At 42.3% G+C, this 25,820-nt stretch overlaps 1 protein-coding gene and 1 pseudogene across 1 annotated transcript in view; one reads left to right on the top strand and one right to left on the bottom strand.

Annotated features, from left to right (window-relative positions):
• The window catches only part of BMPR1B (bone morphogenetic protein receptor type 1B), a 356,174-nt gene extending 333,161 nt beyond the window's left edge, over positions 1-23,013 (bottom strand). The window contains exon 1 of the mRNA XM_073340728.1: positions 22,900-23,013. The gene's annotated coding sequence lies outside the window, so the exon portion shown is untranslated. The remainder of the gene's footprint in view (positions 1-22,899) is intronic.
• LOC140910964 (peflin pseudogene) lies at positions 6,301-6,884 on the top strand (annotated as a pseudogene).
• Positions 23,014-25,820: the final 2,807 nt, after the last annotated feature.

The following is a 25,820-nucleotide window of genomic DNA, read 5'->3' as shown; positions in this document are numbered from 1 at the left end:
ACTCATATCCAGCTTCTCGTCCACTGTAACCCCTAGGTCCTTTTCTGCAGAACTGCTGCCTTGCCATTCGGTCCCTAATCTGTAGCGGTGCATGGGATTCTTCCGTCCTAAGTGCAGGACTCTGCACCTGTCCTTGTTGAACCGCATGAGATTTCTTTTGGCCCAATCCTCTAATTTGTCTAGGTCCCTCTGTATCCTATCCCTACCCTCCAGCGTATCTACCACTCCTCCCAGTTTAGTGTCATCTGCAAACTTGCTGAGGGTGCAATCCACACCATCCTCCAGATCATTAATATTCTTCAGAAAGCTCAACTTTTTCTCCACAATTACTGTTAGGGTGTCAAGGGGCCTCCTGAAAAGAGGAAGAAAAAATCAGGCCTTCTCATTAACCCAGAGGTTATCTGACATTTCTGTTGAGTACAAACTGGGAAGTTTGCTTCTACCTAAATGGTGAAAAAAGTGAAGAAAGAGGGAAAGCCTGACGACTAATTACCTTTTAGCAAGGCAGGTTGGGAATGGGAGGAATCTAGAGCTCTATTTAATACAGGCTCTTCTGTCTCTCAATCAATGTTAAAAACAAGGGGATGTTTTCCAAACAAAATTAGAGCCAACAGGAAAAACAGGTAGGGGCTTTCCTATCTGAAAAATGCTACTTTTTTTAATGTGAAGATTTAGTGATCAAACTGTAACTGATTCCCACAGCAACTATGGGGGATTGGGCTGTATGTATCTTTGCATCTCTGTTGGTACAACAAACACTTATTCCCTTTCCACCTTCCTTTCTATCATCACCTCTGTGCATCCTGACTTACTGGTGTGGTTGGGTAGAGAGTGGCACAACTAGGAGTAATGCAGATAATGAAAAGTAAATCTAACCTAACTGCCAGTATATTCAGTTCAGTTCTATGGAAGTCACTGCCCAAGACAAATTATGCAAGCCACGTCATTTTAGACCTTTTTAAAAACCATCCCGAACAAGATATTAGGAAATACACAATAGGGGTAATTCTTACAGTATCAGAGAAGCAGATTAGATGATGTACAGCAATATGAGATTATACCATCCACCTTAAGCAGTTTTGATTATTTTGATGTTTATTCATCAACTGGAGACACTGTCTCTCATGAAGAATCTAAATCTTAGTCATCATCTGAGACTGTGAGCATACTTCTGGAAAATTAAGTTCTTCAGAGAACTGGAGCAAGATGCAATGACCTTCTAGCTTGTGAGGTCATAACTTCTTTTGGCAGAGTTCCTTTTGACTGAAAAAAAAATATCAGCTGTTATCTCCATTCAGAGACCTTCTTCCAATTCTCTGGCACAGTTTTTCTAAAACTGTAGTTACATTGAAGGCCTTGTCCTTCTCCTGCTCAACACCAAGGGAGACTTACTATTGACTTCAATGGGAGCAGGTCTTAAATCTGAACAAATAAATTTAAAATCTCCGAAGCTTCTCTAATGTGTCTGCAATGGATAAATGTTGTAACCTAAAAAAGATCCAATGTGTCCTCACAGCAACCTTTGCTCCCCAGGATCCAACCATCTGCCCACTCTTGCTGTACATCCCTTCTGACCACAAGATATAACCTACACCTCTCTGCATCAGTATAGGTGAATCATGGCCAGAGACAACTATGAGGCAAATGAGGAGAGTCTATGGTGGATCATGGGAGAAGTAGCCTAGCATACAGAGCAGGATGGGAGCATGAGACATCTAAACTACAACTCCCACCATGAGCCATCACGGCAGCATTTCCGAATTAAAAAATTTAGGATTTCAGCCAAAAAAAATTGGTAAAGTAGAAAACTGACAAAACAATGTCTCCACCTTCCCCGCCATCCCCTCCAAAATCTCGGGGGAGGGGGAGAGCACATTTTCTGACCAACTTTACTACCAGTGTCCTTAACATTAATTAAAAAAAGAACATGCTAAGCTAAGCTTAAGAAGATCAAAAAAGTGAGAACCCAAATTCTGCTCACATCCACAGACTTCAATGAATTTGCACAGATGTAGCTGACAGCAGAACGAAAAAGACATTTTGGAAGATTTTTCTCCAGAGTCTAGAAAAGATTTAAATTGTGTATGTAGGTTAAATTTCTTTTTCTGTTTATTTCTCACTTGCAAATGAATTTAAAGTTGCCACTGTCGGCTTGTTACATTGTCTTTACTTATATGACAAACACCTTAAATCACTGAAAGTGGAAGAAATTTTAAAGAACAGGTTATTTGTCACTGTCTGTGCTCTTTGTTAATTTTTTTGCATTTCTTCCAGTTTTCATAGTGTCATTTCACTTTTAGGTTCTGAGTGTTGTAATGTTTGGGTTTCAAGGACTACCGTTAAATATTTAAAACAACTGCTTTTAAGTTATGGAACCATTTCTATTTTTCTTAGGCTTTATTCAAGCCAGTTTTTGAAAAACTTAAGTTCTGGGCCATATTTAAGTTGACAGTGTCTCTTTAACGACACAAGCTGACTTGAGCCAACCGTAGCCAAGGACTAAGACATGATACCCTCCCCTGTGCAACTCTGCCAGTGCACCTCAAATCAAACCCATAATATCCCTGCCATTCCGGTCCTGGGACTCTCATACAGACTGTCAGCACAAAATGCTTTCCAAATCTGGGTTCTGTTATACCCATTTTATAGATGAGGAAACTGAGAACAGACAGTTTAGTGGCCTAACTTTTCAAAGATGCTGGGCATCCACAGATTTGGATGGATCTTTGGTACCTTTGAAATCAGGCCGAAGTCAGTGGTAGAGTGAACAGAAGCGGGGAGTCCTGACTCCAGGCCTAAATTCTAAATAGCAGATCACCTGCATCCCATGAGTCACATGATACAGGAAACATTTGTACTTAGATTTATCTTTCAATATAACCCAATAATTTATACCGGCTCATCACGAATACTGAACCAGAAAAGCGCTCAGTGTCCTTGACTGTGTCTACCTTTTGTTCTGAAGTTATCATATGATAAATCCATGCAGCTAGCCCTATTTTATTCCTTGAGGGTTTGATGCATTTGTGTAAGATTACTTGAGACCTCAATACACAAAGCAGGCTGTGGTTACAGGCTTTGTAATTGTCACTCAGCAGCCAAAAAAAGTTAAAAACACAGACAGATGAAGGATATTTCCAGCTCAAGGCAGAATTGAAAAGAACTGTCAATACAGCAATTATGGACATTCCAAATAACTCAGATATACAAACAGTTTTGGTTTCATTTAAAAAAAATACCATCCATTTGCAAGTGTTATGGCACAAACATCAGATAAGAAAATTGATGCATTTAAACTTTGACACCTCTTGAGTTTTCTGATATTGTCAAGCAGTGTTGCTCTCTATTTTAATGGAGTATACTCTAGCAGAGAACAGCACATGTTATGTTTTAGAATTGTTCTTACCAGATCCAACATAAAAACCTTGTTTGCACTGACCAAATGATTTACCTCTATTGCAGTGAGAACGAAGGGCTTGACCCCGATCAAACGCTAAGCATTTCCTTCCAAAATGGTACTGAAGCCAGCCAGTCAAGAGGAACTTTACACAGAAATTTCTAACTGCAGCAACTTTTGGAACAGATGTTTATCAAGTTACAAATCCAAACTGGATGTTGGTTTACACAGTTCAATAAAATGTTAATTATGGTTCTGCAAGAGTGTAAACCGATCATGTCACGCAACTGAACACTTGTTGTTAATGTTAACATCTCCATGGCTTGCACTAGACCTAGGGTTAACCTACCTTCCCAAGACAAAAATGAGGCAAAATAAATGCAAAACCGCCACATTAAAATCTTAAGAAGATGACAAGCAGCAAATCTGCATAAATCAACATTCTACAATCCTTTTTTTGGAGACACACGATGCTTTTCCCCTGGCATTGTGATACAAACATCTTTAATGTAATCCTTACCGGAGGGCAAAAGAGAAGGGAAACGGATAGATAACACCATGTCAGATTTGGAGACATAAGCTCTCTGCCCTTGGGTCAGACATATGGAAGGCAGGTACCTGCGCAAAGGGGTCTGCAATATCAGTATGTTCAGAAATGGCCTTATATCATACTCTTCATCCTGTACCGTGGGTTGGTTATCTGATTGAAAGGGCAATAACCAATACCAGAAAACTGTGTGTGGTCAGAAAGGCTGCAGGGGAAAAATGGATCAAAATCATCAGATTAATTACTTCACACATGCATCTGTGTCCCTGCCCGGCAACATATTCCTCCCACCATCAATACAGTTTTGCGAATGAAGGTAAGGATTTGCCGATCTGATGTGTTCTGCAGGATGCATATAATGTGCTAGTGGTGCCTTGAGTGGTATTAACTTGTGAGAGGAAAAAACATCCTCTCATCTTTAGATATGGGTGGCTTCAAACCTATGACCCTGTAGATCTGGCTCCTCCCATATTTTAACTGTGCTACTCACAATTTGAGGACGCTTGGAAATGTACCAATTGGACTATGATGCTTAGACAAGATTGAGCTATTCTGGGGGGTTTGCCATGTAATCCCACCCACCTTTTCCCTCTGTGGATAGTATTTGATGGTATGGTCTCCCACAGATAATAAGCAGCTACATAATCCATTTAAGCAGTTGCTCAAACGCTGCGTGATAAACTCTAACGTCCATAGAAAAGATGCCACAAATTATCCTGCTTATTGGCTCTGGTAGCTCTTCTCACGTCCTTACATCCCCTCTGAACACATAACTGGATAAATATTTGTTAGAAATAGGGTGCTCTTGCAATTAAATATTTGTTTTCTCTGATCATCAGCTGGTGTAAATTAGCCTAGCTTCACTGATTTCACTGGAGCAATGCTGATCTAACATCAGCTGGGGTAATGACCCCAAAGTTCCTCTTTCAACTTCATGGATTTTATTCTGTCTCCTTGGTATTGTTTTCCCCTCTATATATTATGTAAATCTATATATTATATATGATAGCTTTGTTTCCAGTTGCAAAGGCAGGTAAGCATATCCTTTCCCAGTACTGAATACAAGCTCCATTCCTTGGTGCTTCAAAGCATTAAGACAGGACCCTTGAAGTGAAAGATAAATCTCCTTTCCCAAGTTTTCTTTGGCCTGACTAAACAATATGTTTTCCCTGCACTCCTATCAAATGACTAAATACTTTGGACTTCTAGTGCCTTTCATGCAACAAGCTCAAACTATTTCATACACCTTAATTAAGCCCAGTAGCAGCCAGGCAAAGGAAGTAAGAGAGATTAAATTGCCTCATCTTCAGAGATTCTCAGCACTCATGTTGCTCACTGAAGTACATGGGGGCTGTGGGTTCTCATACCCCCTGGAAAAAGAAGGCGGGGGGGAGGAACCGTTTACCCAGCATAGCAACATCAGTTAGGGGTGTGATTTTTCTGCAACATTTCTCTGCCAACAAAAGTGGAAATGCAATTATACAGCATTGGCTGTTCTAGCTTATTTTGTTTACCAAAGCAGTATAAGCTAGACCAGCAAAAGTACTTTTTTTTTTGCCAATATACACTAAGAGGCTTTTGCCAGTATTGTTATAATAGCTATACCCATAAAATGTTTAAGTTTATACTAGGTCAGAAAGTCACTAGCAGAGCTAGGAATGGAAACAAGTACTCCTGTGTGCCCTACCTATTATTTGTATTGGGTTTTTCCCCACAAATCCATCCATATACCATATCTTATCACTTCTGGAACATTGCACATTAGTGAGGCCAAGGCAGTAGCAATGATGAAATCCTTTACACAAAACACAAAGCCAAAGGAGGTGAAGGTGTGGAACTCCTTCAAGCCTGCCATGTCCTCGCACTTCAGTCTCTGCAGAATGTTACTTACCCATCCCCTTTCACATACAAAGAAGCACAAAAACATCACTACTCATCTTTAAAAAAAGAAAAGGAGTACTTGTGGCACCTTAGAGACTAACCAATTTATTTGAGCATGAGCTTTCGTGAGCTACAGCTCACTTCATCAGATGCATGCCGTGGAAACTGCAGCAGACTTTATATATACACAGAGAAGTCTGCTGCAGTTTCCACGGCATGCATCTGATGAAGTGAGCTGTAGTTCACGAAAGCTCATGCTCAAATAAATTGGTTAGTCTCTAAGGTGCCACAAGTACTCCTTTTCTTTTTGCGAATACAGACTAACACGGCTGTTACTCTGAAACTACTCATCTTTAGACAACTCTGCAGATTCATTTAAGGTACCATTCTCTACTATCCTTTCTGGCCCCAGTCCTGCAAAACCTTACACAAGAGTTTGATTTTAAAACAGTAACCCCTTGGAGTTTAGAGTGCCATGGCCGGCTACCCGTATGGGCAGGGTTACCCCGGATCAGCAGGGCCAGCCCCAGGTGCCCCGCAGGGCGGTTACTATTCCAGAGGCCAGTATGGAAGTAGGCTGCTTCCTGGTGGTTCCTATGGCGGCCCAACACCTGAAGGCCCCTATGGACCACCATCTGGCGGAGGGGCTTATGGGCATCCCACCCCAGGAGGAGCACCATCTGGAGCTCCTGGGGGACCTTATGCAGGAGGCCCAGCCCCAGGAGGGCCTTATGGGCAGCCATCTACCAGTCCCTATGGTGCCCTCAGCCAGGACCCTATGGAGCTAGGGCTCCTGCTGGTAACATGCCCCCTGGCGTGGACCCAGAGGCCTTTTCTTGGTTCCAGACAGTGGTTGCCAATCGCAGTGGCTACGTCTCCATCAAAGAACTCAAGCAGGCCCTGGTCAACTCCAACTGGTCTGCATTTAATGAGGAGACCTGCCTTATGATGATAAACATGTTCGATAAAACAAAGTTGGGACGGATCGATATCTTTGCGTTCTCGGCCTTGTGGCACTTCATCCAGTTTGGAATGCCCCAGCCCGAATGGATCCTCTAGTTGTAGCACAAAGAGATGATGAAGGGGAAGAACCCACAATAAGTACTTCCAAGGCCCCACTGTCTGACGCTGTGGGGACGTCCCAAGAACACGATGAGGAAGGTTTGGTGCAGGCAGAGAACCCTGTACTGCAAACAGCCATTTTAAACCCAGATGCCCTCGAATTTGTGCCTCAAGGACCCATCATCTTGCCTCCATGTTCAGTGGTGTCACCTGAGCCAATACCCAACAGCCAGCCTAGACGTTCCTCTAGGGAAGGGAAGCCCAGGTGTGTGCTGACGTATGATCGTTTAGGAGAACCCAGTGACCTACAGATCTTTGGGGTGCCACGAGGGGCAAGTTGCCTCATGGGAAACCTGTTCCACCCCTCGGGGTCCTGTGAGATGGATAATGGAAATGCTCTTGACGAATGGGAGCCCTGTGTCTCCTGCTGGGGATCCATAGTGTAGAGTTGCTCACCTTGATGGGGACATCAAGGATTATTTCTTTGGGGGGGGGGGGGGAGAGTGTAACCCCTTGGGGTTTAGAAAGCATGGCCCCTTTAAATCTTTTTTCCTAGTGGGGAGGGGGAGCAGTGAGAGAAAGGAGGGAAACTTGGGGGTGTAGCTCTGGAGCCCTGGAAGAGAAGGGCTGCAGCCGTGAAGCCCTGGACAAAAAAGTGAAGGAGAGAGAACCTGCCTGAAGCCTGGGAAGGACAGGGTGGCTGATTGGGGACACCCCAGGACAGGAGCCAGGAGGAGCACTGTGCCAGGGAGGAATCGCCCGAGAAGGACAGGCCAGAGCTGGACCCAGTATCACTGCCGCCCAGAGCTGCATGGGGCTGTGAGTACTGGGGCTTGTGACTCTGCGCTAGGAATAAGGAGGGAGGCCGCTAGTTAGTTAAGCGGGGAGGTGGTCGCTCTGTGTGGCTTTGCAGAGAGCAGCAGAAGAGGGCACCAGAGGGGTTTCTTGGGGAAAGTTCACTGGTGCTGAAGACGACCAGGAGAACCCAAGACTCAGCACTGAACTAGAACTTTGCTCAGGACTCCTGAACTCTGTGTGCTGACACATAGTCAGCATCTGCCCTTTCAGACTGTGCTACCATTGGGCCTGTGGGGCCTTGGTTTGGAAGCAACGCTGTTCTACTGCTCCCCCTATACTTCCTCTTGTTGTTTTTCTCCTCTCATCCCTCTGTAAATAAATATCTCCCTTTATTATATCCATTGTACTTTTCCTGGGGGTGTGTGTGTTCACTCTGAGGGATTTGGAACAGATGCCCCTGGGGTAGAGGGGATTTTTCCTTGTGCATTCTTGCGTGCACTGTCTCTTGGCCAGAGCTGCCTGCAGAGCAGACTCCATCTTGGCCAAAAGGGCGCTAAAGTTACACAACCAAGAGTAGCCTCATTGAAATCAATTAAACTATTCACGAACGTGCTTGTATCTACTACCACAAGTAATTTTGTTATTTCATTGAGACAATTCATGGTAGTAAAGTCAAACACGAGTACTGCGTAGTAAGACCAGGCCTTTGTTTGTAAATTCTTCCCTACCTTATCTCACTGAGCCAGGCTCCAGACACTGTCAATACAAAGGCTTTCCCCAGAATACTAGAGCTGCTGAGGGAAGAGCCTTTTTTCATCCTTCTATCCATTTGACTTTTTACATCTCACCTCATATCTCATTATTAATTAAGTATCGTTCTATACTATGATCCCCAGTAATGGACCAGTCATTGTACAAACACAGAACAAAAAAATGGCCCATGCCCCAAAGAACTTACAATGTATCTTGACTTAATTCTTCCGCAATAATTAGTGTTATGTCTAAATGTTTTTAAATCCTTTAATATGTTCAAAAATTAAAAAATATCCTTAACACCAGTTTCAGAGTAACAGCCGTGTTAGTCTGTCTTCGCAAAAAGAAAAGGAGTACTTGTGGCACCTTAGAGACTAACCAATTTATTTGAGCATGAGCTTTCGTGAGCTACATATCACTTCATCGGATGCATACCGTGGAAACTGCAGAAGACATTATATACACACAGAGACCATGAAACAATACCTCCTCCCACTGGGCCTCTGTGTGTTTCATGGTCTCTGTGTGTATATAATGTCTTCTGCAGTTTCCACGGTATGCATCCGATGAAGTGAGCTATAGCTCACGAAAGCTCATGCTCAAATAAATTGATTAGTCTCTAAGGTGCCACAAGTACTCCTTTTCTCTTAACACCAGTGTCGTCTGTCAATCATATTATATACAATCTGCTCTCTTGTTCTTAGCTCTGTACAGTTTTGGAGTTTGGCTTGAGAAAACTATAAAAAAGGCCCCAGTCTTACATTCAGGTCTGTACTGGCAGACCCATGCAGAGTTCCACTGACTTCAACAGGGATTGGTGTGGGTGACCCCAGAGGAAAAGATCCAATTGCAGAGTCAAGGCCTACAGTTGTACAAAGCAGTCTATATTAATTTAATCTGCAATAAGAGGAATGGAAATGGCAAAACCAAAAAGGGTTGTATAAACATGTTTGAATGCTACTAGGAGCAAAAATGAGATTGGGGTAAATATTTCAAATAGATGCACCATATCTGAAAGCACATGGGCAGCATGAAAACAGTAGATTAGACAGACGCTTATGGGAAGTCTCCTTTTTTGCATACCCTTCCAAGTCATGCTGCATGAACTGTCAGGGTGTGTTAGAAAATTTGAGGTGGGCACAAAGGATGAAATCCCACCCCCCCTGCAGAGGGTCAGCAAAATGACTGTGCATGATTTAAATGATCAAAATAAGTAACAAACCGTACTGCCAACCTCAAATGTTCAATAATCATGAATCAGGCCTCAGAAAATCATGAGGTTGGTTTAAATTGCCTGAGATTTAAATAATAGTAATATACATGGGGTTCTTTTTATTTGCCTTCAGGTTTCCAAGCCTTTAAGGCATGCACAGATAACCTTTTCAAGCTTTTCTCCACAACCGTTTTTTTTTTTTTCAACAGAAGTTCTGATTCTCACATACTCACAGACCTCCCAGGGGACCTTAAGAAAAATACTATATTTTACACCACATGGCAACACTTACGTGCTGGTGCGCTACTGCTCAGTGAATTTCACCCCAAATCTGATAGCCCTGACAATACCCTAGTTTGCCTTTAAGAAGAGAACGACTATTCTTTCCTAACAGTATTGAGCAAAATTTAATAAATATTTAAGACCTTCATTCTCTTCCAACATAGATGGTCAAACTGTTGATTTCTGTAGATCCTTTTTTAGGTCAGCAACTTGTTGTCGATGGTGACAATAACCTTGGCAGACTAATAACTGCACATTTCCCATTGCTAACGTGAGTCTGTATTATTCTCTGAAAATTCTTTTAAAGGAATCAAATTAGTTTGCTTCGATTACTTTTCTTTTTAATATAACCTTCATCTTGCTGGAGACAGGAGAAAACAAACTGGAAATTAATGATGGCATTCAAACAACAGTTCAGGAATTTTCTGTCTTCTGCTTACTTGTGGAAGGAGCAGTGGGGAAAAAGACAAATCTCAAGGGTCACAGTGTGAGAAAGACTCAGAGAAAAGTCATAAGCAGATAAGTTAAAATGTATTCCTTTTCTCAGTGATTTTCTTCTAATACACAACATGGATCTGCCTGCTGCTTTGCCTACTGTTTGGATAAGACCCTCTGCCACTGCTGTAAAATATAAATAGTAGGGCTGTCAAGCAATTAAAAAAAATCATCATGCTGTTAATAACAGAATACCATTTATTTAAATATTTTGGATGTTTTCTACATTTTCAAATATGTTGATTTCAATTACAACACAGAATACAAAGTGTACAGTGCTCACTTTATATTTATTACAAATATTTGCACTGTAAAAACAAAAGAAATAGTATTTTAATTCACCTTACACAAGTACTATAATGCAATCCTTTACCATGAAAGTTGAACTTACAAATGTAGAATTGTGTACAAAAAAACCCTGATTTGTTTTTGACTGCAATGTAAAACTGTAGAGCCTACAAGTCCACTCTGTCCTACTTCTTGTTCAGCCAATCGCTAAGAAAAACAAGTTTATTTACATTTGCAGGAGATAATGCTGCCCACTTCTTGTTTACAATGTCACCTGAAAGCGAGAACAGGCATTCACATGGCAATGTTGTGGCCGACATCAAAAGATATTTACATGACAGATGCGCTAAAGATTCACATGTCCCTTCATGCTTCAACCACCATTCCAGAAGACATGCGTCCATGCTGATGATGGGTTCTGCTCGATAACGATCCAAGGCAGTGTGGACCAATGCATGTTCACTTTCATCATATGAGTCAGATGCCACCAGCAGAAGGTTGATTTTCTTTTTTGGTGGTTCAGGTTTTTTAGTTTCTGTATCAGAGTGTTGTTCTTTTAAGACTTCTGAAAGCATGCTCAACACCTTGTTCCTCTCAGATTTTGGAAGGCACGTCAGATTCTTAAACCTTGGGTCGAGTGCTATCGCTATCTTTAGAAATCTCACATTGATACCTTCTTTGCGTTTTGTCAAATTTGCAGTGAAAGTGTTCTTAAAACAAACATGTGCTAGGTCATCATGCTATAACATGAAATATATGCCAGAATGCAGGTAAAACAGAGCAGGAGACGTACAATTCTCCCCCAAGGAGTTCAGTCAGAAATTTAATTAACACTTTTTTTTAAAGGAGCCTTATCAGCATGAAAGCATGTCCTCTGGAATGGTGGCCGAAGCATGAAGGGGCATATGAATCTTACATAAATACCTTGCAATACCGGCTACAAAAGTGCCATGCAAACGCCTGTTCTCACTTTCAGGTGACCTTGTAAATAAGAAGCAGGCAGCATTATCTTCCGTAAATATAAACAAACTTGTTTGTCTTAGCGATTGGCTGAACAAGAAGTCAGACTGAGTGGACTTGTAGGCACTACTGTTTTACATGGTTTTATTTTTGAATGCAGTTATGTAACAAAACAAAAAAATCTTTCGGGGATCCCCAAGCCTCCCTGCTCAGCCCCCACTCCACCCCTTCCCCCAAGGCCCCACCCCCCCACACCTCTTTCAGGCCCCCGCTCACTCCATCCCCCCCCCTTCCCCACCCTCTCACTAAGCTGAGACAGGGGTTTGGGGTGTTGGAAGGGGTGTGGGCTCTGGGAGGGAGTTTGGGTGCAGACTTTGGGCTGGGGTAGGAGTGTGGGCTGTGGGAGGGAGTTTGGGTGCAGGAGGGGGTGCAGACTCTGGGCTGAGGCAGGGGGTTGAGGTGTGGGAAAGGATGAGGGGTGCAGGCTCTGGCTGGGTGGCGCTTACTTTGGGCAGCTCCCGAAAGTGACCGGCACATCTCTCTGGTAGTGGCTCCTAGGCAGGGGGTCAGAGGGTCTCCACACACTGCCCCTGTCTGCGGGCACCGCCCCCACAATTCCCCACAGTTGCAGAGTCGGCGGCACCCCTCCACAGGGACATGCTGGTTGCTTCCAGGAGTGGTGCGGAGCTAGGGCAGACAGAGAGCTGCCTTAGCCCCGCTGCGCCGCTGGACTTTTAGCGCCTAAAATCTCCCAGTTTGGCTTTAGTAGCCTCCGGGAGATAGAGAGAGGGGGAGGAGTTCATCAGCGAGGCTCACAGACCCCTGAAGTACCCACTGGGGCCCCCAGGGTCCGCGGAGCCCAGTTGGAGAAATGCTGCTATACAGAATAACTGTCAATGTGCACACTATGCATAACAATTCATTGGATTTAGGCATCACTCTTCACCCAACGATCTCAAAATGCTTTAGAAAAGGTGTATCTCAAATCTTTAGATCCCAATCTTGTGTCAACCCACTGAAGCGATTGAGACGGCACACGTGCTTAAGGGCTGTGCAGGGAGCCCCCATTCAGAATTGGCCCCTAAAGGCCTGCCTCTAGACAAAGCGAATCAAGTGAGGTTTGTATGTGCTTAATGAGATTCCTCCAGGCTGCAAATGCCTGCACAAAAGACAGTTATAATAGAAGATAAATGTCTTTTTTGGAAAATCTTATACATTCAACCTTGGTAACCAATACAGATAATTAACCTAATCTCAATTATAATATCCTGCCTTCAAAATACATCTTGCATAGAAGCAAGATTAATTATGTTTGTCCTGTCCAAATCTTTCTCGTGTGCATACACACACAGTCTATGAGCACCATACGCTTTGAACCGATTTAGCTAGGGAAGATGTAGCTTATAAAAATGTTTATACTCTCTGTCTGGAAAAGATGGATGCGCATGCCTGTGCGTGAGGAAGAGAGATCTTCTCTTCGTGGGGAAAAGAGGAGTCTTGAATGCAAACCTTTGCAGGCACATAAAGGAAGAATTGATTTTTAAATATCTGATTACAAATCATTTTATTTGTGTGCTTTAAAAGTTATGTAACTACCAACAGGCATGTCTTTCTTTGTCTACCTTTCTCATACTAACTACAGAACTGGGCTTCTAATGTAGGTAAAGGGAAGCACAATTTAGCCCAAATTCTGTTTGTAAGCTGGGGTCTTAAACCTTTACAAGAAAAGAAATGCTTTATAGTTAAGCTTAAGAACTGCCACATAAAGCAAAACATTTAAATGGATACTTTTATTCTGCAAAATCCTCTACAATTGAAACAAAATTACTCTACCTATATATATATATATATATATATATATATATATATATATATATATATATATATATATATATATATATATATATATATTCATCAGCAGCAATTTTTAACAGTACAATCTGCCTATTCCATTGATCAAATGGGATGTCCATCAAGTGATTAACAACCCTCTTGTGTGTGTATGGGGGTGGGGGGGATGTGAGAAAAACCTGGATTTGTGCTGGAAATGGCCCACCTTAATTATGCACATTGTAGGGAGAATGGTCACTTTGGATGAGCTATTACCAGCAGGATAGTGAGTTTGTGTGTGTGGTTTTTGGGAGGGGGGTGAAGGGGTGAGATAACCTGGATTTGTGCAGGAAATGGCCCAACTTTATTATCATGCACATTGTGTAAAGAGTTGTCACTTTGGATGGGCTATCACCAGCAGGAGAGTGAATTTGGGGGGGGGGGGGGGTGGAGGGTGAGAAAACCTGGATTTGTGCTGGAAATGGCCCACCTGAGATGATCACTTTAGATAAGCTATTACCAGCTGGACAGTGGGGTGGGAGGAGGTATTTTTTCATATTCTCTGTGTATATATAAAGTCTGCTGCAGTTTCCACGGCATGCATCCGATGAAGTGAGCTGTAGCTCACGAAAGCTCATGCTCAAATAAATTGGTTAGTCTCTAAGGTGCCACAAGTAGTCCTTTTCTTTTTGCGAATACAGACTAACACGGCTGTTACTCTGAAACCTCTTGACCACTGATAGTGTCTCCTATATAGTTTTTCAAACATTTCCATCTGCAGCATTTGAACAATTTGGGCCCAATCCTCTGCCACATTTGTGTAAGAGTAATAGAAGGTAAAGCAGACAAAGGAAGTTACTGGCATATTGAAAATGGGATATCCATCAAAACAGCTATTTACAGTAGGCAAATTAATTACAACAGTTGGGACCAGTTAGTCCTCTCTCCTTGTGATCTTTAATTGATCTGGAGTCTCTTAATCTGGAAAGGGGGAAATTAAATTAATCCCAATTAAAGCCCTAATCCTGCAAATATATACATACATGAAGCTGTGCACATGCAAAAGTGCTGGTCGCTTCAGGGAATAAAAGGGCTTTTAAAAGGGCTCTTTTCTAATGTGGCTGCTTTTACATATATATGTTATTAGGCTCACCTTTTTGACTTGGCTTTTACATTTGAAATATTCTAGGTCACCTAGAACACAAAATTTTGTGTTTTTGTTTTTTTTAGAAAAGTGGCAAGAATACATGAATTTATAATCCAGTTCATAGAAAAAATTAAAATATATTTTAATATTTATAAGGATTTAACTCAATATCTTTGAAATATGAGCCAAACACTTTATTCATTGAAATACACATCCTCTGGTTTTATGTTGTGAAATTTAGAATATTATTTCATCACTGATAAGTCCCCATATACTGTATTTCCACTTAAGCAAAACATCGTGCTGATTTTAACTTTTTATTAAAATAATAACTTTAAGGGCAATGAAGTTCAAAGTTCAATTCATATAAGGAGTTATGAATTTGTAAAGCCATACAAGAGTTAATTTATTATTAAAGAAGCTGCCTTACTGTGCATTTTGTTTTGACACATGAGAGAGAATGTACCTAAGTTTTATTTATACATTTTTCCATAAACAGGGCACCTATTACAATGATTTTCTCTGTATGACACTAGGTTGATGCAAAAATACAAAATGTCAAATACTAACTACATAGCACTCATGCATAGGACTGAAAAAATTAATCAAAACAATAATGAAGATTATCAAAGAGAACCATGATTTTCCTATATTTTAGTTGTCATTGCTTCAAAAAGAGGGCCTATATTAAAATATGGCACTCCAAGAACTAGATATGGAAGGAAAATTATAAATAAATTGGTTCAATATATGAGGACATGACAAAAAGGAAAGAAGTACTCCTTTTCTATTCAAGCTTTCATCTGCAAGGTCACCATTCTGCAGGGAAATCATCAACTGAGCTGGCATTTCTAAGTGATGCTTGGATACAACTTTAAACAAAACAAAACCTGGTAACTTAGATATAAAAATAAAATACCATCTAATTCATATGTAGCATATCATAGCGACTCCCTGCTAGTCACTGTTTCATACAATACAGAGACAAGTTTTCACTACTGTTAGCACTTAACTATTTCATGGCTGTTAGAAGTTAACCGGATGTGTTCTGCTGCTGTCTATGTACCTATTACTTGTCACTGTAATACCATGGACCTCTTGGTAACCACAAAATTATCAGCTACAGTCAGGTCTGGCTGCACAAATATTTTCAGCAGTGCCGATGTAAGTGGCAAAGAAAACTTCTTGATTGTCAGACTTTTGACTTTTAAACTCAACAAATTTGATCTGGAGTCTTAGAGAAAGAATAATATGGAACCTCAAGCTGTCATTTTTACCAGCACTTTAGCCACAATTTCCTGCTCATTTTACTCATGGGAGAAGTGTCATTGACTTGAGTGGGACTATCATGTGAGAAAGGAGAACAGGATTTGAACCTTTCAAGCTGTTTCATAATGGAGGTAAAAAATCCCAAGTAAACTGAATACAGAATTCCACTTCTCTTTGCATGACTGTTTCAGAATAACAAGGTGTAAACTCAGCAAGGGAGAAGGCCATCTTCATGATCTCAGTTGCGAAAATCTTCATTTAAAACAAAACAAAAAAGGTTTAGACTAAGCAAAAGTTCCCAGGAAACAATCCTGCTGGGATTTCCTGTGGGCCTGATTCTGATCTCAATTTTTAAACTGGGGGTGTACCTCCATTTAATTTCAATTGAGTTACAATTCAATTTACACTGTGGACATAAGATCAAAATTGTGCCACCTGACACTATTCATCAAGAGATGTAATAACATCACGGTAAGCACGAAACAATCTTGAGTAGTTTATCTTGTCATCTGAGCCCCCCGAGATGCTGAGAAGTACCAAGGAGAAACTGCTCTGGAAAAATTAAAATAATGAACTACACGTTTAAAAGCTCGACATTTAACACCCACGACAGACATCTGCAAGGTGATAATGTTACCCCAAATTTAGGTGTGTATGATGCTCTGTAATCTGACAACCTCCTTATCCCTTTCCTTACAAAAAAGACAATCAATAATTCCTTTGCAAAGGGATTCGGATATTCCGCTGGATGAAATGGTGCAATTTCTCCACACAGCCCAGTGGGTGACAGGAGATACATCGTGTCTGATAATGCCCAAAAGAAAGAGATCAGACACCCTGCATTCATCACCAGTGCAGAAGCAACTGGTAAGAATTAAAGCCTTTGCTAGAGAAGCAAAAGCTACAGTTTTACTTGCAGAGGAAATGCAGACAGGATACAGGATGATCTATCTGTACTCATTATTAATTATCACGTTTATTATGGTAGTGCCTAAGGGCTGGCCAAGAATGGGGTGCCATTGTGCTAGGTGCTTTACTAACACAGAGTAATAGACACTTCTACTCCAAAGAGCTTACAATCTAAATAGAAAAGGGGTGGGCAAAGGAGAACCCACAAGAAAAGGGAACAATATGATATTAGCAAATGTCATTGGGTATTTAGTTAGGAGAGGATAAGTGAGATGGAAAGAAAAGTGAAGGGGACACTGAAGAGAAAGGGAAAGCAGGGGAAAAGTGGCAGGGGTGGAATATATGTCTGCATCCAGCACTGCATAGTCTGAAGAGCCAAAAATCAGCATGCTAAATAACAAAGATATTATTCTATTTGTTGTTCCTCTTTAGGAACCAGTACAATCTTGAATCTGACTATTTATGTATTAATGTTTTGGGAGGTTCAAATTCACTGAAAAATTAATGATGAGTACACAAACACTTGCACATTTTTAGAGCTAAAGGCAGAATCAAAAGACAGAGTTACTATTTACCTGTTACAAAGGGGGAATAAATTGTTGGACGAGTGGAAGAAAATATTGGAGTCCAAGCTAAAAGCATCAGTGAGATTAATCCAGTGTGGTAGAAGAATGTGCAGAACAATATAAAAGTCTACATACTAGAACTACTTACAGAAAAGAAAAGATCACTTACACAAAAATTAAAAGTGGCTTGAGCAGATCATAAGGAATAACTAACAATTCCACATGAAGCCACTATTTCTTGACAACTACATTAAATGCTGAAGTTTTAGAGAGAGGAAATGCAGCTCAGCATTTGAACACATGGAAGAGCAGGAATAAACATACACCAAGGTTTTATTATATTTTCAAAAATATTTTGGTTACTTTAACAGTGTTTTCTTATTAAAAAACCTAGAGCCCACCTTACATTAGCTACGGTATGCAAGTCTCTTTCCTCTCACATGCATCAGAAGAATTGGGATGGTAGATATAAAGATATATTTAGATATAAAGTGCTGTATTATTTATAAGGGAGATTTGAAAGCTCACCGGGAATTGGGCACCAAACTCCCCTTTGTGCCTTTGAAACTCTTACCCTCTATCTGTTGTTATATTTCTCTTCTTTAAGCCACACTGGGATACAGATTCTTGAATGAAGACTAGGTGCTTCTTGTCAGGGCTAAGCATGCTTTGGAACTTGTACCAGGACAGAAACCAGTTTTCATATGAATGGACTAGAACTGATAGCTGTATGAAGAGTTTTCCAGTCACCTCCTTCAGAGTTTTGCCCATCAAGGCCAAATATTTATATTATGTCAGACAATGCAACAACAGTAGTTTATCGATACAAAAAAGGAGCTACTATATGATGACTCCATGTGTTTTGGGTCTAGTTTTAAGAAGCGTTGTCATTTAGATCAGAATCACTCATTTCTATCAGCAGTTCATATTGTGGCCAAAGATAACTCCATGGCAGATACACAAAGCTACAGGCAGAGGAATGTTCCTGGACATGTGGTAAAACGAGTTTTTTTACATTTGCTGCCAGGTACGAAATATAGCCCAAATCCTGTGAATGCTTAGTCATGTAACCTTCCTCAGTTGAGTAGTTTCTCTGAGCTCAAGGAAACTACTCACAGGTACAAAGTTACTAACCTGTGTAAATCTCTGCAGGGTTAGGCCCTGTGTTTAGCCTCAGGTATTTGAATCCTGACTATGAAGAGAAATGCATTGCCCCTAAACTGAGGGAAGCAACATTATACAAACACTACATCTTTCTTTCATTTCCCCCCATTTCAGATAATATCACTTCAAAAGGTCCGTCCCTCCCCGCCGCTCTCCTGCTGGTAATAGCTCACCTTAAGTGATCACTCTGGTTACAGTGTGTATGGTAACACCCATTGTTTCATGTTCTCTATGTATATAAATCTCCCCACTGTATTTTCCACTGAATGCATCCGATGAAGTGAGCTGTAGCTCATGAAAGCTTATACTCAAATAAATTGATTAGTCTCTAAGGTGCCACAAGTACTCCTTTTCTTTTTGCGAATACAGACTAACACAGCTGCTACTCTGAAACCTATCTAAATTTTCTAACTCCTTAAGTGGAATAATTATAGCAGCGTCTTATCCAAGTGGACTAGTGCAATATTCTGCCCTTAGAGCTGCCTGATTATTGAGAGAGAATACCTTTCAGAAGTTTAATTGAGGTCTTCAGAAGCATCCAAGGATTAATTAAATTTGAAATCAGGTACTGCAAAATGGTTTTTATTACTATTTGTATCGTAGCAGTGGTTAGAGATGCCATCCCCATTGTACTAGGTACTGTGTAGACACACAATAAAAAGAAAATCCCAGCCCCAAAGAGCTTAAAATCTAAGAGATATATATCTATTTTAGGAAGTCCTGAGTCATTAGTTCTGTTAGAAATAGAAAAGATTGTAAACATGTGAGAAATAAGATTACTTTTTTCATATTAGTAGGAACTCACATATCCCACCTGAAAAAGTGCTTTCTTCTAACTCTCACCATTTCCACACACCTGCCGATCGATGCGATCACTTACATATTGTACTTTGTGTTTTCTAGGAAATAATGCATAGAAAACAAATCCAGAAACAAACAGGCTAGAAAGCTCTGGCTTTGTGAACTGTTCTTGGTGAATCTGTCACTTAATGTTACCACCCAGTAACATTTCTCTTGCAAGAAAATTTCAAGACCTGAGGGCTCAATCAGGAAAAATAATGAGCATTCTGGCCTTCACCCAGCAAAGGACTTAAGCACATGCTGAACTTTAACCCACTAACTCCAATTGGACGACTCACACGCTTGAAGTTCAGCCTGTTGTTCAGTGCTTTGCTGGCTCAGGGTTACAGCCTCAACACACTACAGGATGGAGCCATAGTCCATAGCTGTTCCACACAAAGCAATCGTCTTACACACAAAGTGGGGGTCTGCATTTGGTGGAAGTACCTACAAAAATCAGACTTGGAAACCCTGATTCTCCTCTCCCATAGGTGAGAATCAGGAGTAGCTCACCTGAAGTCAATGGAATTACGAAGACATGGGAAGAAGGTCAAGCCCCATAATTTATTATTCTGTATTCCCTCTTTTAAAATAATTGCAAGGTCTTTTTAATAACACAGCATTTAAATATGGTGACCCATATAACTTAACTTCACCGCATAATCTAACACTGAATATACTGCATTCTAACGATTAAAAAAAAAAGCTCTGGGTGAAACTCACTCGTGTGCAGAGGAACTATGCACCAGACCTGAAGTGGAACACAAGTGCTGCAGAGACCTCTTGCTGGCCCTCTGCATGGCGTGAATTTTGCCTTTTATTACCAATAATGTAATCAGCACTAAGTCAAATTTGGAAGTATAACACCTCTGTGCATTCCTTGACTTTTCCACAAGCCATCTCTAGTTTAGTGTCATTTTAATTTTTGAAAAAAATATATATTTAAAAGTTGTTCAATATAATTATTTGTCAGAAAATAACGCTGGGTATAGCAGGTATGTATTTGTTCTGAATGTACATTTTAACTGTTTACTTTTTCCCTGTAGCAAGTGAAACTCTCTCATCGGGCTCTTCAGTCAGCTAGCAATGAGTTGGGTAAGCGCTGTTTTCAAAACAGAACTTCAGAAAATTGAGCACTATAAGTCAGTATTTTATGTGGAGCAAAACTTATTTATAAACAACGAGTGAAGCATTCTTGAGAGTGTGAGAGAGAAAGAATTACTTTTGTTTCATCAATTTACAGCATTCTCCATTATCTTCCACAATAAAACAAGTTTTATCTTGACAGACATTTTGATTTAAAAGCACATTTCAGTGTCATTAAAAATGCACCAACAGCTTTCGACACAGGAGTAATGAGATCATACCAAACTGTAACATGTGACCAAAAGGAAAGGATCCAGTGGCTTACTAAACAGCCCCTCAAATTAGACAAATAACATGCTGTCTCAAATTTTCTTGCATTAAGTTAAATTTAAAACTAAAAAAAAAAAAGAGCCCTACTTGCATGATTATAAACTATGTTTGAAGTCATGGTAAATTAAACGTATTGTATAATTTTAAATATGCTTTACATGCAAAACATCACTACAATAATGGCAAACTTACAGAATAGATGGCAGTTGTTTTGCATGATTTTACAATGATTTACCAAATGACATTAAAGCACTTGAAGCCAAAATGCCATATTCTCAGCAAACATCTCTACAGCAAATGTTTCTAAAGGGATTAGAAGAACGCTGTCATGTACAATTGCAAATCTTTGAATATTCTTTTTACAGTTAGAACACAGTTATATGACCACTAAAAATGTTAAAGGAGGCTTTACACCTATACTTTGGCTTATGGTTACTCAAAGGTCACTAGATGAGACTTCCACCGCTTTTTCCAACCAATGAACAGGATTAAAAATGTCACCAATGTAGCTGCAAAATTAGGAAATTGGATATATATTTGGTGAGTATAGATGTAGGAATCCCATTAATATCCAGCTGCTGATTTACAATTTCAGTGGTATTTCCACATAAATTGCCTAAATTAACTTCAACTTTTTTTAGCCAATATCCTGTCCTTTAACAGCCCCCTTTGCATTGTTGAGTACAATTACCTCTCTTCAGCTGATGCTTCTTTGCTAACATTACAGATGTTTTTGCAATTGTAATATGTTTATTTTTAGGTGTTTTTGGATAGTTTAAAGACTTTTCTCTCTGTGTTCCTTCACAGGCACCTTTGAGTGCACAGTGAGTCATTCGTTCTCCACCTTAATAATAATAATGTCTCTCCAAGAGCAGTTCAGCTTATGGTGTTAAAGGGGAAGCTCTCCCCGCGAAATCCCTAGGAGCTGCCAAAAATCATTATCACTGATCTGATTTAGTCAGATAGGCAGCTCAAGGCAGGTTGGAAAACATAGACTATGCTCCAGTACGAATTGAAAACACTGTACCAAGTTCTTCTGATCAAAACAGGTAGGGGGCGGGCTGGAATAAGACGCACAGGTGCAATTAATTTCTGCAGTCTTTAAGGTCCATTCTGTGGCATGGTTTAAGTGCAATCATGAAGCTATCAATACAATCAACTTAATAGTGATATGATAAAAAGATTAGAGTGGCGGGGGGAGGGGGGAAAGCGGCATAACAACCTATCTCCACCCCTTGCCAACCCAGCCCCTTGGCAGGGGACGCCAAGTACCAAATAATAACCTAGCAGCTGATCTGATCTCAGGAACACGGAGATATCAACCGAAACCCCTTTACACTTTTGCCCGCAACATTTCCACATGCAAGCCACACTTAGCAGCTACTTAAACACCCCCCCCAAACCGCCAACATTTCCCAACCCTGGGTACCAACAGGTGGGCTCCTAAATCCGTTTGCGGGGGGCCCCACGCTAGCAGTGGTCTGGTTTGCAGCGCGACCGAGCACCGTCAGCTCCCAGGGCAATGAAAGCGGGGCGGCCCAGCAGCACCTGGGAGAAACAGGGCGCTTCTCTCTGGGGTGCCAGTAGGAGCCTAGGGTGGAAAACTTAGTTCAGAGTCAGAACCCCCCTCCCCCTCCCCACACACACAGAAAAGCCCCAACACAGGCAATCACCAAGGGCGGGGCGGGGCGGGGGGCCCCCCCAGGCTCAGTCCCCAGGTCCCGCTGCTGCAGCCGCTCGCTCGCTCGCTGCCTCCCCTCCCCTCCCCGCCCCAGCCCCGACTGCCAGGAGCCGCCGCCGCCTTGCCCGAGCGGCAGGGCGCCTCCGCCTCCAGCCAGGTCCCGGCTGCAGCATCCCAGCGCCGCTTCGCCTCGGGGCCGGTTGCCAGGGCACAGGTACCGCACGCAAACCCCAGCCGGCTCGGGAGCAAGCGGCCCGCCCCCGCCCCGGAGCGCAGCCACCCACCCTCTTGCGGGGGGGGGGGGGGCTTTTGCATTTCCGCCCCCCCCGCCACCCACCTCTGCCTCTGCCGCTGCCGGAGCTCGCTGGCCCCAGAACGCGGCCCGCGGGGAGCTCCCTTACCGGCTGCCAGGCCGCCCCCGCCGCTGGGTCCGCGGGCCCCGGGACGGAGAGCAGGCGCCGCTCTCTGCCGCCGCGGCGCCTCCGCGCCACAAAGTTGGGTCCGCTGCTGGTGGTGGTGTTTCTCCCCGCCAGGTTCTCTCAGGCGCTGCAGTTTTATTTGTTTTGGTTTTTTCCCTTCTCCGCGCTTGCCCTCACCAGCTCCCACTAGTGATTGCACAGCCCGATAGCAAAGCGGGACTCGGCGGCCACCCTGCCAGCAGCCAGCGGCGCTGCTGCTGCCCGAGGGGAGAGTCCGTGCTTGATGGCTGCACCCATGAGCCTGCTCATCTGCCTCTCGCGCTGAGGGGTTTTGAAAGTAACTTCTCTGCAGTGAAAACTACTGTCGCTCCGTATGGGAAGGGTGGCCGTGTTAGGCTGTAGCCACAAACACCAGGAGTCCGGTGACACCTTAAAGACTAACAGATTTATTTGGGCATAAGCTTCCCTGGGTAGGGGAAAAAAAAAACAAAACACTTCTTCAGATGGAGGCACGGTCACTGGAGCACTGACTACCCACCCACCCTGCCACGCCCTGGTAAAAAATCACTAGCCCAATAGCACACCGCCGCATCCCACAGCTTATTCCCAAACGGCTGCCAATGCCGCTGACAAGGCTAAGAGATTTGAGAGAAGTGGAGCAATTTACAGTCTGGAGCGGATGAGCAACCACACTGTTGATGGTAAAATGGACAACGTGGGGTTATAACTGGGTAAAAAGAAATAATGTTTATAGCAACATGGGAATTTTCCGCAAATCGTAACCTATTCTGCCTCCTACCTGCTGTGTTCCCTTACTAGCACTTGCAGCCTGGTAGCACCCAGAGGCCAGAACCCCAGTGTCAGGGCTGCACAGAAGTTTGGGGGGGTCTGAGGCAAAAGCTGACACTTAGCCCCCTCCCCCACCCTTCCAAAAAAATTATTTAGGAGATAATAGAATTGAGGAAAAGGGGTGGGGATGGTTAGTAGGAAAGGGCCCCAGCCTGTGGGGTTCTGCTGTCACTGTGCGGATTGCAGGGGCTCTGCTTGGGGCCACAGAACTGTTCCCAGACCTACTTCTCCCTGATCCCCAACCCCTCTTTTACCTACAGGCTCTTGGCCTAGTGGGTTGCCTTGGGTTCACCACAACAATGCCAGTGACAGCAACCGTGGGATCTGGGCCTGGTGAAGCAGGGTGTATGCCAAAAACTGGGTGGCATTTTGACTCCATGTGCCAGGTCACAATACCAATCACTAAAATTTGCCCTCCTCCTTCATTTTGAGGGCCCTCTCAAACAGGAGTTTGGAGCAAACTAACCCCTTTCTTCCCGCACTACGCAGCCCTGCCCATCATGCTAGGCACTGTACAGACAAAAAAATGGTCCCTGCCCCCAGAGCTTAGAATCTAAGTAATCTTTTATTACTCTTATAGAAAATAACTTATACTGTTAACAATTCTATTTATCATGTTGAAAGCTAATAACTAAACATGCCAAGAGTCTTATACCACACCCTGAAATTAGTCTTTGACTAACCACAAGGGAGAGAATTCCAAAACCAAGAACTGAGATGGTCTGACATACGGGGAGGAATTAATCATAATAATAATAGAAAATTATTTCCTTTTAAAATCACATGTGCAGTTGTATTTCCCTTCTTCCTCCCCAGCCTCATTAGAATTAATTTATTTTTCATCTGGCAAAAACGTATCATTTATGGGAGAGGTGGGGAACAGACCACCTCAAGATTTTTGAAATTCATATACAGGAATGGGCAAACCAGTTACAAAAACAAGATGACCCTCCTCCACCTGACCCCTCACCCCTTTCTGGGACTGAACCTTTCTTTACATTCCTGGTATGTTGGGCTAAATCTGGTTTGTTTTCTCCTTTTCATGCATCTTTTCATTTCTGGGCCCTGGCTAGAACTAGCGCCGGCAGTCCTGAAATACTATGAGAAAGGCTTTTTATTGGCTGTGGTAAGAAGCAAAAATACTGGCAATCTTGCAAGAAAGCCTTCTCATGCTCCGCTTTTGGGAACTCCATGTTCATGAGTTACCCTCAGACAGCTCAAATTCCACATGTTTTGCCCACCATAGTCATGGCCCACCATAATGCTGGTGGATCCCATATTATGAACCTGCACTTCCCACCTCAGCAGAGGAATTTCAGCTCCATCTCTTCTGGCGTTCTCTTCTGTTTTTCCCTGTGCCCAGATGCTACAGAAAAAGAAAAAAATGGCCAAGAGGAATGGAGAAAATATGCCATTATAGGAAATGCACAAGCAAAAAGGCAAGGGAGACCAAGAGAAGGCAGAGAGAGGGGAGATGGGACAGAGGGAAGGGAAGAGATGAGAGAAAGAGAGGACAGAGATGGGTGCATGGTGAGGGGAAAAGTTGTAAGAAGAGATGGGAAGGTCAGATAAAGACAAAGGATGAAATAAATTGAAGGGGAGGGTGAATGATGTCCAGCATTATGCAGGCCTTTTTCCAAATTGTAGCACAGGGAGAAGGACAGCACCTTCCTCAACATAGGTAATTAAATGTCTGTAGGACAACTGGAACTGATAAGAACAAGGGTTTTGCCCTGAAATAGGGATGGATGCAACCACAAAAGAGCAAGGAACATTTATGATTTTTTTCCCCTTGAAAATGCAAGACTAATCTCCATAAGGGAGGAGCCCAAGAGGCTTGCCCTTCCGAGCTGTTATGAGCTAGCAGCCACTGAACTGAGCTATAAGAGAGAAGGATGATGGTCTCTCTCTTCTCATTAGCATCTCTGACAAGTCTTTTCTGAGGGGATCACTTCAGACACCAGTCACTATATCAATTTTCATTATAACAACAGTTTTATAAAACACTCAAAATACATAGCTCCTAATAAAGGAGATGTAGTATATTTGACAAG

Source organism: Lepidochelys kempii, chromosome 4 (genome assembly GCF_965140265.1).
Source record: "Lepidochelys kempii isolate rLepKem1 chromosome 4, rLepKem1.hap2, whole genome shotgun sequence".
NCBI classification, from domain to species: Eukaryota; Metazoa; Chordata; order Testudines; family Cheloniidae; genus Lepidochelys; species Lepidochelys kempii.
The sequence above is the reverse complement of the archived record's forward strand: the minus strand, read 5'-3'. Positions and strand labels throughout refer to the sequence as shown.